We start from the raw sequence: 12,279 nt of genomic DNA on the forward strand, positions 1-12,279 counted from the left end.
GGAGAGGGGCTTCTATCCAATTATTAAAAGTGCTCAAGTGTGTTATCGCTTACTCTTCTAACACAGGCAATGCGTGACCTATTGTTTAAGTCAATCCCTGATTTGTTGCCATGTCGTGTTGCTCTTGAAAAAATGTTACTGCTGAAAATGACTGCTTCTTTTTCTTGTTTTATTTAAAGAAGAAATTTCTTCTGTTTGGGAAACACTGAGACATGTATTTACCAATAGATGTGTTTGGGAAATACAAAGTGATGTCTGATGCAGAGTACTTCCTAAAGTTGTTTTTGTTTGTTTGTTCTTTGCATACACATTTAAAATGAATGTGATGTCTGCCTCACAGAGTGGCACCCATTTCACTAACAGAGGCAAGTGTAGGTTAGCATAGAAGTAAACGTTTGCTAAACCAGTTAATTTGTTATACCGTGAAATTCATGTAAACAAAAATACTCTCCCAGAAAATGTTTTCTTTGAACACCTGCCAAAGTTTATTGAATTCATCTGTCTTGACAGAGCACTTTGGCTGAGATCAAATAAGTCCATACCTTGCAGTGAACAGCTGCAGCTACTTTAAAATGAAGTTAAGCAAGCATGGAAATAAAACACAACAACAAAAAAAGGGGAACGAAAAATAATACCAGGAGAAAAGTAATTAGCCTGATACAATAAAATCTGCAGTGATTCAGGACATAAAAAAGCGCTTCCACGTTACAGCAGTGACTCACAGATGAGCTGAGCGACTGACCAGGCCGCACCTTCCTTACGACTGCCCGGTGCGCCGCATCCATACGGATGGAATTCTCGCCCGTTCCCAACAAAACGGCCTCTCCTTTCCTTTGATAGACACCCGCCACGGGCGGCCCGCACCCGGCAGGGCCCGGACAGGCACCGCCGGGCAGCACCTGTGCCGCTCCCGGCCAGCTGGGGCTCAGGTGGCGGCCGGGCCGCAGGTGTCCCCCCCTGGCCGGCGGGTGTGACAGTGGCAGGCGGCCCCGGGGCACTCGCCGGGGTGGCGGGAGCGCGGTCCTTGCCTGTCGGGGGCGCAGCTTTGGGGATGGATGCGCACCGGGGCGCGGAGGTTCGCGCAAATCCCGCCCCTGCCGGCCGCGCCGCCTCCGCTCCTGCCCGGCCCCTTGCCGGCGATTGGCGGCAGCGCCCGGGCAGGTGCCGGTGCGCGGCGGGAGCTGCCGCCGCTGGCACCGCAGCAGCACTCGGCGCGTCCGGCGGGGCGGGGAGGGCTGAAGGCGACAGCGACAGCAGCGGCGGCAGAAACAGCAGCAGCAGGAGGAGGAGGAGGAGGAGGAGACAGCGGCTTTCGCCTTGCACCGGCCGGTGCGGAGCGGGATCGGGGCACCTGTGCCCGGCGGCTCCGCGTAGCTGGTGGCCGGGGGCCGGCGCGGGGCGGCCGCAGACCCCGCTGTGCATGAGGGACGGGGCGCAGCCGCCGGCGGTGCCTCTGCCCGTGCCCCAGAGCGAGGCGCTTCCCGCCCGCCTGCCATTGCGGTGCAGCCCTCGCACTTGGCCGGGGGTGAGTACGGCCGGGGCTGGGGCTGGGCTGGGCTGGGCTGGGGGCCCCCTGCCGCGGCAGCGCGGGGCCGGCCGCGCCGTGGGGCGGCCTGCGGCAGGGCCGAGGTGCGGGGCCGCAGCGCCCGTCGGGGCCGGCCGGGCTCCGGCCGTGGGGGGCCCCGCGCCGCTGGGGAGGGGCCGGGCAGGGCCGGGGGTCCGGGCGGGCCGGTGGCCGAGGGGCCGCCGCTCTCCGCTGCGTCCAGGGGCGAGGCGGGCCGCTCCTCCGCGGCAGCGCGGCATTAGGCTGTGTTTTAATTACCGGACAGATGTCTGAGCAGCTTCGTGGTGTTCTGCTGGCCGCGTGGCTCTTCGAGCGCTGTCACTGCAGTGCATCATCATCATCGTTATCATTGGAGTGTTTTACTCTGATCAACTTCCCCGGGAGCCCGGGGAGGGTTTCAATGTGGCGCTGCCGCTGTCCCCGTTTCGTGGGAGCATCCCGCCACGCTGCGCTTGTAATTTATGCCTCAGACAGAAGCAGCGTGCGTTTTCCTAGTATCAAGGTCAGTTTATCGTAACTGCTGAGGAAAATACCATATGGCTCAGACTGACTTTTCTTAGGGAATCTAATTAAGTCGGAGCCTGTGTTGTGCTGGGATTTGTGTTATGTTTCAGACAAGCGTAACCGAATTAGATTGCAGAATGCCTTATAGCGCGTGTGTCGCTCCTCAAGCGTGTTTGCGGGGACATTAACTGTAACTAGCAATCTGTTTTGACAAATTATGCTTTTTTTGCCTCATACCTACCATTTTACTATTTCCTGCGTTTCTGAAAAGGTGGGTAGCTGCCTCCCTATGGAGCCAGGAGTTTTTTATAATAGGCACAGCAAAGATTTTAGCAATAAAGGCTTTCACTCATTCCTTTTGTAAGCCTTTTCTGGAAGGCTAGAGAGTGAGAATGGAAGGATAGTTAGTCTAGTTCTCATATTACCAGACATCTTTCTGATTTTGATGGACTGTCATCAAACTGGACAGGTGTTTACAGTTGCTTATTTATGGTGATAGCTCTTCTCCGTTAACTGCTTTGGGACCACTGACTAAGCCTCTGCTGTTAAATGTCAAACAGTAGTGTTTGCTGCTTAATTCTACCTTTAGGAAATGAACAGAGCTGTGCAAAAAGCAGAAGATGCTGTATCTTGTACGTAGCCCCTCAGGCTACTGCCATACCTGTCATTGCTCAGGTATTAGATTGTATCAGAGTGTATTTACTGATGCCTTATGCCTGAGCATTTTAAAAGGTACTTGGCTCTTGTGTAGCCTTCCTGGGGAATTTGTCAGCTAACTTAGTACATTGCAGTTAGAAACAGGGGAGTAGCCCTCTCAATACCTGTGATATGTTAGTTAATTGCCAGTGGTGAGAATGCACACAAGTCAGTTCTGCCCTGGTAGCCCTCACAGGGGTGAGATGTACTTAGAGCACTACCCCCTGTGACAGGATTTGCTTCTTGGACCTGCTGCATGTTCAAATGACACAATATTGTCTTTTCAGGCAGGGTAGTGCCTTTTTGTCTTCGTCTGAACTACTGCTGTCTGGATGTAGAAATCCGATTTAGAACTTTCATTTATTTTCCTGAGTTGGTTTCTTGCTTCCATGCTAACCTGATGAATACATCTGAGTGCACTACATAGCGTGTACCCAAGTGTATGAGCACAGTAGGAGTTCACCCTTCTCACTTCATAGCTGCAGTAAACAGAACATTTGAATGGCTTGTATTTAAGTAAAGAAAAAAAAAATCCCCAAAGCATGCATGGGTGATGATGGAGCAAGGCTGTATGTACCAAGTGCACTATTGTTCACAAACAGTACATTGGTATGAAAATGCGACTCCTTTGTATTGCTGCCAGCGTTAACATGCCCTATTGTTATAAGGCTGGAAACCGTGGTTTGGCAGTGTAAACCACCTTAACTTGCCCTTGGAAAGCTGGACAAGTTGAAAGAATCTAGCTGAATATAATTCCATGAAAACCACAGGGACAGCTTTTCTCTTTGAGAAAACCCATTGAATTGTTTGAGCAGATTACTGCTGCCTTCCTGTGGAATGCTTTATTCACCTTCCTTTTGGATTCAGGTAGGTTATTTTTTTTTTAGATAGATTCTTAGAGATAATAAAGGCTTCTGACTTACCTGTGAACCACTGACAGCCAGAGAATAAAACAGCTCCAAGTTTCTTATACTCAGAGATTTATAGCAGCTTACTTTCAGAAGAAGCTTTTAGGGCTTAAGGATGAGGCAGGTGAATGCTATATTTTGGTGTGAAGTGAAACACACCACACTATTCCTCAATTTACCAAAGAAACTTCTCCGTTATGATAAAACCAGGCAATTTTACAGAAGGGCTAAATACAATGTAATTTGATATGATTTTAAGCAGTGGTCAAATTTTGCACATTTCTCTGTGAGATTAGTCAAAGATGCTTGTGTCTGAAATGTTGTGGATTTACAGAAACTGAAGAGGAAAACCTCCCATATATATCTGATACACCAGTAAGTTCTGCCACTCATGTGGTAGGCTAGTGATTATGATGTGCTTGCTGTTTAACTTTCAGTTAAAACATGCTATCTTTTTTTTTTTTAACAATCTTGTAGACAAATGCCGTGCTGTATTTTTTAAAACTTCATTTTCTGTGAATCAACATTATGTTTGGCATCCTGTGTCCTGAAAATAAATAAATGATGCACATGTAGTGGAAAGCAGTTTAATCATAAACATTAGCAGCTTTATCATAGATGAAGAGGGTATAAAGACTGCAATGGCTTGATTGGTCAAAAGCTAGTATCAGCATATTGCAATAATGACAGATTTTTAGATCTTATGCATACTGTTTAGGGAATAGAAACACAATAAATTTCCAAGCCAATATGTATTAAATTTCAATACCACAGCAATGTATTTATGTGTATATATAATACTTCTTAAAGAGTGTTCTACTAGTAAAACACCTCATGCAGCAATTTTTTACTGACCAATTACCTCCTGAACTGAGTAAAAGAAACAAAATCTCTTGTTACTTTTTATCATTTTATGCTTCATTTACCTTTTGATCCATTGATGATCAGAAAAAGAAAAACTAATATTGATGTTTGGTATTCAGATTATTGGAATTATTTCTATCTACTGGTTGTTTTAAGATATAAAGCATTACCACAGGAAGTGAAATACACATTCTTCAAGGCAAAGTATACCTCCAAATAAAATATCATGCATTGGGGTGGAGCTGACTACTGTGGAGATCAGTCTTGGTGAGACACTTTGAATGGCATTGTCCCCGTTGGCTCATGGTAATCAATTCTGGAGTTTTCTGGAGTTTTGCTGGCATTGAGTTTGCAGACAGGCAACTCTATCCTGTCCTCTTGCTGAGCACCCAAGCTCAAGTTCTGCTATATAGCAGTTTCAAGAAGCTCTTTCTAGACTCTTTTTTGCAGAATGTGCTGCTTATTGATGGAGAAGAATAAATGGGGCAGCCGTAGTTTCTGGATTAAGTCTGTTTAAAGGGTGCAGAGATAATTTTCTGTAGAAAGTGTATTATCTTCTTGTGATAGCAATCTGAAGTGTAGGCTCACTCAAAAGCTGTTAAAGTTCATGGCGTTCCCACTGTCTTTAATGAGTCTTGAAGCCAGGCAATATCCTGAGGTCTTTGGGTTCTATTAATAACCAAGCAATCCCTTCCCCGGCACCCTCCACCTGTTGCCATGCAGAATAATAGGTGGTTCTGCTGTTGTAAACCAACTTTCTGCTGTTGGAGGAAGACAGTACATAATCGGTTGTTTTCTTTCTTGAAAGCAATATATGTTTATAACTGGTGGAATAAACTTTCTGTTCTGCTCGTGATGAATTTTATCTCTTCTGAAACGAATACAAGAGCTTATTCTTTGCTTATTAGGCATTACTTGTGGGACAGAAGATGTTTTTAATGGGGTTTTCTTCTGGCCCCTTTTGAGCTGTATGAACAGGATTTTGTGTCCCAGGATAATAAAAAAAACCCACTGGTTTGTGTCATCAAGATTAATTGCTACAGTGTGGATGTGCAGTGAATGATTTAAGTGCAGTTGACAGGGATGCAACTAGCACTGACCAGAAATACCTCAAATTTCAGGGATGCACCTATTTTTCTATCCATTGTTAAACTTGCAAGAAATTGATTACTTTTTTTTTCCGCTTACGAGAACTGAATCCTTTTGCCTCTCAGGGATCATCCCCAGGAGTGCTTGGTGTAGCTTTCTGAAGTTATCTCAGCGCTTGCATCTTTCTGTCATAAGTGCTTTGATATTTGTTTGACAGACCGTGACTTGGATTCAAGTTAAATCACAGTGTGTGAATTGGAGCACCATCAGGTTTCAAAAACAATTGAAGGAGCTTTGAGGAGGATTCAAAAAGGTGATGTTGTTTCTCACTATCTCAGTTGGTCTTGATCTAAAAGTGACACAAATCATCCATGTGTTGATCACTGCAAGCAGAGAAACCATGAATTGAGTCCCAAATGAGCAGAAAGCAGTTTGCCTCTAGAGGAGGACAAGCCTGATTATTCCGTCTCCCACTTCTTTTCTAATGTTTAATGATAAGGTTTCAAATTCCTGCTCCAAGGTAGTATCACAGGTCAAAACAGGCAAATCATTGGAAATACTGTGGACTTGGGTTCCACACATGATTAAGTGAGGAGCCCTAGTTAGTTCCTAAAGGTGGTGGCTTGGCTTGATTATGCTGTTCAAATAATAAGTTCTGTGGGACTCAAAAAGGGGTGTGTGCTGGCTGGATGATTTTCTGGGCCTGTAGGAGGATGAATTGGTTCTGTAGTTAAAACTAAAGGAGCTGTGATTCTACTCCAGTTTAGTTCCAAATACCAATGAAACAGCAGTCAAAACCTGACACTGAAGTTGGCCTTTGAACTCCAGAGAATAACTGACTGTGTATTCTGCTTGAATATAAACATGCTTTATTTGTATAAATTTATGATCCAGAACTTCAGGTGTGTGTTTATTGGTCTAGGCTCAGGTTATCTCCATTGTGCAGTGTCAATACAAAAAAAATCAGCTGAGCACTGGTCCAAAGCAGAGTGTCTTCTGAGTACAGTGTGGAGTAGGTCCCAGTGTCAACAAACGGATCCATTAACTCCCCCACCTGGCAGATTAACCCAGGTATTTTGGTTTTCACAGACTTTGTAAAGCTCTGGCTCTATTTAATTCATGTCTTATGTCACTTGACAAATGGTTACCTAAACAAACCAAAGACAACCTGCTACTGAAACCCTTTTTACAGTGCACAGGGCATACGGTGTGTGTCAGCCAACTGCAGCTCGTCACAAGTCTAAGTGAAATGGGAGATGTGGCTTTATACATTTCACTTCATTGTTGTGTATCTTGTGATTCTTGCTTCTTTGAGGGTAAATCACGGTTAGAAGCATTTTGCAAATGTCACAGTGAATGTGGATGGCACAGTCTTAGGAATTTATTTTAGCTTTTTATTTTGTTAATTTACTTGCTAATCTGTAAAATTCAGTAATTTGCAGTGGGGTTTCCTGTCAGTAGTTTGAATTAACAGTGATTTACTGTATTAAATTTGTTTTCACATCTGGCAGCACTAGAGAATACTGCCTCATTGTGGCAACTGCTGTTGGAAGCATTTTCTTACCTCTAAAAATAGAACTTTTGTCTTTCTTCTAGTCCTGCAGGAAGATTCTCTCAGTGAAAGTTTAGTTCTTGGATAAATTTTAATTATATGTTCATGGGTGGTATTTCATAAGAGGGATGAGGGATATCAATTAGTGCAACAGATGTTGTAGGGAAAAATACCAGTTTTACTGTATAGGATATTTTAAGTGTGCCTGTGGTATGTTTGCGTATTGGTTGGATTTTATGTTATGGATGTTTTAGTAGCAGCCAAGCAATCCACATTTAATTGTTTACTTTTGTAGCTTGCAAGGATTAATCACAATATGGCTTTCAAGTTATGATGAGTTTCTTATTTTGTCATAACTCTTTTGCCTGTATTATTGAAATGCAGAATTAAACTCAGATGCAAAATCTGTACTGCTTCCAGAGCTGTTTGACTTTAGACAAAAGCTTCACCTTTTCTCTCTTTTTTTTTTTTCATATTAAAGCTGTTAATAACTCAGATGAGAAGCCTTGTCACCACTTAACTCAATAGTGATGCTTTGGCATTGTGGAGTTGAAAAACTTATCTTAGTGAACCTATTTTCTTGGTTAGTTTATTGAATGTTATCTCTAGTTGCTCTAACAAATAGTGACTGCTGTGGTATAGGGGAAGGCATTTAACTTTGATACACATACTTGTCATGTGCTGCTCCACAGCTTGTACGGCAGGGGACCTTCTGTATCGTTCAGTTGCCTCAGGTCATACAGGAAAACAGGATGTTGGCATCTGAAATAGGGATCTGCACAGTAATATCCAGAATGGGTCAAGTTGGAAGGGACTATCTGGTCATCTGGTCCAGCATCCCTGCTCAAGCTGGGCCATCCTAGAGCACATGGCACAGGATTGCATCCAGGTTGTTTTTGAGTATTCCTGATGAGGGAGATGGCACAACCTCTCTGGGCAGCCTGTTCTAGTGTGTGATCACCTGCTTGAAGAAGCTCTTCCTCACATTCAGGTGGAGCTTCTGACCACCAGTCCCTGTCCTTTGCCTATTGTGCGGTTTGGCACCACCGAGACAAGCCTGGAAACATCCTCTTGGCATCCTCCCCCCACACCTTCAGATACTTACAGGCATTGATGAGGGCTTCTCCCACTTGTCCTCCACAAGGAGGGAGATAAACAATTGAGCCTTCCCAGAATTAATATGGCATCTGACCTGAATTTTTCTGGGTGCCAGTACTAGATTGGTATTTGCATATATTTATACTGGTAAAGTAAGTGCTCACTTCTCTGTCTGCCTCTTAGAATGAGAGAGAAACCCTGCAATTCTTTGAAGGAACCAAGAAGTATTCACTGTTTGTTTCATCTCCCTTCAACCTATGTAGCTCATTTGAGCGTGATTGATTGTGAAATGCTGGGACTACAGGTGTCTCAGGAAAAGTTGTGGCATGTGTAATGCAGCACAGGTGGGTGAATGCATTTTTGCAGTCCTCACTCTTGAGCTGATGCTGAGGGGAAAGGTAGGAGTACAAATGAGCTTTTTGTTTTGTATTCTTTTCATGCTGGCTCAATCTTAGCAAGTACAGTGTGAAGCCTGATTTGCCAGGTGTGTTCTGGTTTGTGTTTTGATGCAAAGGTGGAAGAGGCATAACTCAGTTCAGTGGCTGCTGCTCTCTCTGTGCAGGGAGTCCAGGCATATAGAATTAAGCTCTAAGCCCCAATTTGCAGGTTAGGCATTCAGAGGGAAGCCCTGCAGTCTTGTGCTTACAAATGTGCAAATTTCTGATTGTGTTGGACTGTTTGGGATCAGTTGCATTCCCTAAGTGCACACGCTGGCTTTCTTGCTGGCCTGTGAGGATTCACTCTGGAGTTGGTTGACAGTCCATTACAGTAATGAGCTGGATTTCATGCTTTAGATTGAAGGCACATGGAGAAGAGGCAAATCATCCAAGATACAATTGTGTGTCAGCACATTACTTCTCCAATTTTGTCTTTTTCTCCAAGCTGTCTTCTTCATTTCTGGAAGAGTGATAGTCAGTCTCACACAGTCAGAATATTGTCAGACCCATCATCTTTACGCACTCTTCCATAAGACAGTTGCTGTTAAATAGAGAAAATAGAACTGAACATGATTTGCCTAAATTCACATAAACAATGGAAGAGGAGACTGAAGTAGAATGAGAATATATGCTAACTAGAAATCCACTTGCATGTGAAATATGTGAAATCAGTATATGCCAGATAAGCTATGATCTTCAGCAGCTGTGGGGATTTTTGATAAGACTTGACTCAGTTTTACCAGTGAGAAAATTATTCTGGTCCATCAATTTAGCTTTTGTATCACATTTTGAATCCCCAGTGCGATTTGTACTTGTGTATTAGTTGTAGGCCTGATACATAAGTCTAAAATGGTCATTAGTTGCTATACAGATTCTCTTTTTTAATATGACTTTTTTTGAACCCTCAGAGGTAGATGACAAATTAGGTTCTACAGTGCAACCTTTAGTCTTTTCTAAATTTTTTTTTATTTAAATAAAATAGGTTCTGTTTTTTTAGAAACACTTTTATGTGCTGTGTTCTGCCATTAGGAGAGTGCTATCCTTATATGAGAGATGCCATTCTTTCTTGAATGGAATGGGACTTCACTAATATTTTTAATTCTGTGTCATGGTTTAACCCCACCAGCTACTAAGAAGAAAATGAGCTCTATCCCAGCTGTCACATTCTGCTATTTCATATTCAATACTTAAAATAACATAAAATATACAAGCAAGAAGAAGAGCGTGAAACTCCTGTTTATTTCCTAAATAGCTTAAAATTTAAAACCATGCAGTACTAACCTTTGACCTGTAAGGTTTAAAGTTTCACCCATTATGGTATGTTCCAGCAATATTTTAGATAAATGTACATACAAGTATTGTAATAACTTGCATTAATAAGAAACATTTCTCCCTGAAGGAACTGAATGAACTTCATGTTTTAAAACCTGCTGCTTCACCCCTCACACTCCCCAGTGGAACAAATGTAACTTTGCTCAGGAACTTGCCAGCCATTTGTTTTGCTGCTTGCAAATCTCTCATAAAATTAGTCCAAGGCTGAAAGCAAGATAATTTTTTTTTGCTTTGGTTGTAGACCAGAAAATACGTGCAGTAAAACTCAGCTAAAATCAGTGTGGGTACAAAGAATAGCATTGTCTTTGAGATCTTTATCTTACATCTCATTTAAAATGTGATGCACCAGATACGAGTCAATCCCATGTTGAAGTCAGGTGGGTTGTATTTAATTTTTCAGTCAGAGGTGGCCTTTTATTTCTGATGAGTATATTTTCCCTTTTCTTATTTTGAGACATTTGTTCATTTTGAGTGTAAAGAGAAGAATACTCAGTGTTTTTTACTCAAGCTTCTAGACATTCTTGGAGTTTAAGAAAGATTAACAAATCTGTGGCCAGAGTTAATTATGCCTCATTTCGGACTTAATGATGTGCTAGCTGTAGTAGAACTTACTTTGGACAGTGATGTTTTTAAAATGTTGGCTTGTGGCTGAAGTCTGTTTTATTCAAGTGTGTTGACATAACTCAAAGCACTATTAGCTTTTATTTTTCAAATTAAGAGTATGACATTATGTCACAGTTTCGTGATATTTACTTTTAAAAATTATCATAATGACTTCACATGATCAAAGTAGCAATTTCTTTTGGACAATTCAGTAAACAAAACTTCTTAAAATACGAGGGTGGTGAAGGAGCGCTGTTGAGGACAAGGTGATCGTCTTCCTCTCTCTTAGAAAGGTGACTATATTGTATGATTTGAAAGGGGAAAATGTTCACCAGCAAGATTATACAAGGAATTTCTTATAGTACTAAAAGAATTCTGGAAAGAATGACAAGAAAGATTGAGTAGTATTATTTGGTTCCTGACAGACTGCTAAAGGAAGGCAAGATGAGCTTGTTGATGACAGAAGCAAAGATATAATTGCTAGTAGGTTTCTTCTTGATCTTCTTCCTGGAAATTTTCGAAGTGGTAGAGTAGCAAAACAGAGTAGAACAGTTCTGATTAAGAGTTTGGTGACTCTAAAGCTGAGACTATGGGGGGGGAAGGTGTTGTATATGAAATATTTCAATTGCAAATGACTGGGTTGAAGGAGTTTGTGGTCTTGGTTCCTCTGGTGTTACATTTCATCAATGCACATCAACAACATTTTAGAGCAAAACTTATACTGTCTTGTGACAACCACTGAAATCTTGATTTAATATGTGCTGAGAAATTGAAAGAATTGTAGGATATTCTTGTTTAGAGAGCTCTTTTCCAGATACCCACTGTATATACCCCCCAAGCCTTCTCTTCTCCGGGCTGAGCTGTCCTATTACTCCCAGCATCACTGCCTGTGAAGGGTGCTCCAGTCCCTTAACCATGATTGTGGACATAAGTATCTTTCTTGTCCTGGGAAAGCCCAAACTGGACACAGGACTCCAGATGCAGCCTCACTAGTGCCGATTGCTTTGCTTCAGCATAAAACTAAGAGGTCTGTGTTGTACAATATTCAGTGTGACCACTTGCATAATTAACTTTATGATGTAGTTCTTTGTCAAGCCAAGAATCTGTCTTAAATATTAGTTGTCACTTAGCCCAAAAAACTTTTTTTTTCACCCAACCTCCCAGTAATGCTAATTATCTGCTGAGACTCCAAGTCTAAACAGCTTAGCTGTCATATGGGTGAGTAGAAAATGCACTACTTGCCCTTGTTTCTTATGTTGATGCCCTTGTGTGTGTTAAAACCATGCATTGCTTGCAGTTCTTGAAAAACATTTCATTTGCTTGTTTTTCTTTTTGCTGGGGTTTGGTTTTGTTGTTGAAGTTAAACTCAAGAAAGGTTTTCAATGTGGAAGTTTTAATTAGATTTTAAAATAGACTGTAAGAAATGTGAAGATTAGAGTATTACTCAAACAGTACCCAATCCTGTTTTGTAACCCTAGGCTTTTCTGTTACAGTGTTTTAATTTGTTGAATAAAAGTTTTCTAGGGAGTGATATTATTCCTTATAAAGTCTGTGAGATCTTAGATTTTGTATTCAGTTTGAGATTTACCAAAGAAGTACTCATGAAGGCAATCATCTGAACAGCCTCATGTA

The 12,279-nt window shown here is 42.3% G+C and overlaps 1 protein-coding gene across 3 annotated transcripts in view; it reads left to right on the forward strand.

Moving 5' to 3' along the window:
* The first annotated feature begins 1,246 nt into the window (after nt 1-1,246).
* MYRIP (myosin VIIA and Rab interacting protein) overlaps nt 1,247-12,279 on the forward strand; it is a 209,022-nt gene continuing 197,989 nt past the window's right edge. For all 3 annotated transcript variants that reach the window (XM_059482118.1, XM_059482136.1, XM_059482127.1), the window contains exon 1: nt 1,247-1,525. The gene's annotated coding sequence lies outside the window, so the exon portion shown is untranslated. The remainder of the gene's footprint in view (nt 1,526-12,279) is intronic.

This window comes from Ammospiza nelsoni, chromosome 1, assembly GCF_027579445.1.
Source record: "Ammospiza nelsoni isolate bAmmNel1 chromosome 1, bAmmNel1.pri, whole genome shotgun sequence".
In the NCBI taxonomy this organism is placed as follows: Eukaryota; Metazoa; Chordata; class Aves; order Passeriformes; family Passerellidae; genus Ammospiza; species Ammospiza nelsoni.